Raw genomic sequence first — 1,966 nt, 5'->3', positions numbered from 1 at the left:
AGTGTTGAAAAGGCAGACAAATCCCATTAATTACAAAAAGCACAAGCCAGAGATACAGAGAAATAAAGAATGTACAATAAGAGCACAGTCACTTCCCAGCCCCGATTGTCCCAGAGCCCCCCAGAGCCCAGGCAGCTTGTGGAAACTGGAGGCGGCACCATTTCCTCGCTACTCTGTTATAAAATATGTGCACACAAGAGTTAGCAAAGTGTGGTGACCCCCAAGAGGAAAGGTCCGGAGGGAGAGCACCACAGGCATTACAAAACAGACTTGGGGCGCTGAGAAGGACGGTCCCAAAGCAGCTTCAAATGTCTTGTCGTGGGATAGAGGGGATGATGGCTGATGCCCAGGGATTCTCCTCCCCTCATTGGGTGGATAGCATCTCTACATCAAAATCAGGAGAGCTTGCTTTGGAACTTGGAAAGGACCTGGGGATTTTCTGCTGTTGTCTGATTTAGGCCTTGGCTCTGGAAGACCCAAAAGCCTTCAAGCAATACACGTACCCCTGATCTTCTAATGGTGGGTCTTGGACACCATGGAAGGAGTTTTGGGTGGGAGGCATGTCACAATGTACCTGGTTGACAGCCTCCTGTATGTAGAGCAAAAATGGGTAGAGGGAGTCAGGGTGGTAAGAAGTACTGGGCACGAAATTGCTGCACCCCAAAGGACCTATCACACTACCACTGAAAACTTGGAATAAACAGCAAAAAAAGCAGTTCAGGAGAATTAGGAATACAGACAATTAGGCCACACATTCTGGTAGCTCTAGATCTGGGGAAGACACCTTTCTCATCTGGACTGGGCACAGCTGAGGTGGGTACTTCGGATCCCAAACTGGGATTGGGTGGGGGGTTCGTGGCCTCGCCTGATGATACCCTGGCTTAGGGAACAAAAGATAGTATGGGATGAACGTCGGGCTTCCCTTAAGATTTAGGACACCCTTTTTGTTTCCCGTTACAGGACACTCTATTTAGTGACCCTGAGTGGACAGTGCTTAAAATAGCGGAAGGATGTTTGCGTATAGAATGACAGGGTGGTAGGAGGTCTTGGCAAAATTTTAAAGTTTACTTGGAAGAATAGATGTGAGAAAATAACCAGGAAATTTTATTAAAAAAAAAGAGTAAAGTGTACTTTTCCCACCACATAGTAAAATATTATATAAAACAACAGTAATTAAAATTGTGTGGCTGGTGCCAGATGAGACACCCAGATAAAGGAACAGAAAAGAAGTTCCAGAAATAGACCCAAGTCTATCTCAGCTATCAATGTGTGGTAAAGGTGACATTTGAACATGAGTAGGGGAAAAAGTGGCTGTTCACTAAGTGGGATACCCAGGACAAGACAGGTCCTGAGTCCTTGCCCCGGGAAGTCATTGTCATTGGTCTGACCTCAGAAGCAGGGCACCCTCCCTCTTGTCACCTCTATGCTCTGGTTGGGACAAGGGGGCCAGGGGCCTTGGTGAGGAGTTGGTGGGAGCAATCAAGGCTGCATCTGAGTTAGACAAAGCACGGCCTGAGTCGCAGGAAGGAAACGCCTCAGTTTCCTCTCTGCTTGCTTCCAAAGGTAGGCGACTCTACAGCCCCAGGGGTCACTGAATGGGCCCCGGCTCCTCCCTCATCTGTTGGGGGAGACAAGCTGGAGCTTAGACCTCAGAACTGAATCTGCTACCTTCTCCTGGAGCCCGTGTCCAGAGGACAGAAAAGAGGCTAAGTGGATGGTGCGGTCCCAAACTAGAAAAAAGTATATGTTACGGAATAATATGTTCTGTTTGATGTTGGTTTTTACCTTTTTTCTTTTAAACCACAGACATTTCAGAACCTCACTCGGGAGTAAGAAGAGTCAGCAATTGAAAGCATAACCATTGCATAGTATTAAATGAACAGAGACGGTGAGTTCTTTATTTACAATTATTGTCTAGATAAAAAAATTCATAAAAACAGATGAATGGTCATAAATTATTTACCCC

General features: G+C 46.3%; 1 protein-coding gene across 5 annotated transcripts in view; it reads right to left on the bottom strand.

The window, feature by feature from the left end:
- Nucleotides 1-1,866: 1,866 nt before the first annotated feature.
- The window catches only part of ATP2B2 (ATPase plasma membrane Ca2+ transporting 2), a 360,418-nt gene continuing 360,318 nt past the window's right edge, over nt 1,867-1,966 (bottom strand). For all 5 annotated transcript variants that reach the window (XM_033131483.1, XM_033131478.1, XM_033131476.1 and 2 more), the window contains one exon: nt 1,867-1,966. This exon is cut by the window's right edge and continues 2,984 nt beyond it. The gene's annotated coding sequence lies outside the window, so the exon portion shown is untranslated.

This window comes from Rhinolophus ferrumequinum, chromosome 17 (assembly GCF_004115265.2).
Source record: "Rhinolophus ferrumequinum isolate MPI-CBG mRhiFer1 chromosome 17, mRhiFer1_v1.p, whole genome shotgun sequence".
In the NCBI taxonomy this organism is placed as follows: domain Eukaryota; kingdom Metazoa; phylum Chordata; class Mammalia; order Chiroptera; family Rhinolophidae; genus Rhinolophus; species Rhinolophus ferrumequinum.
The sequence above is the reverse complement of the archived record's forward strand: the minus strand, read 5'-3'. Positions and strand labels throughout refer to the sequence as shown.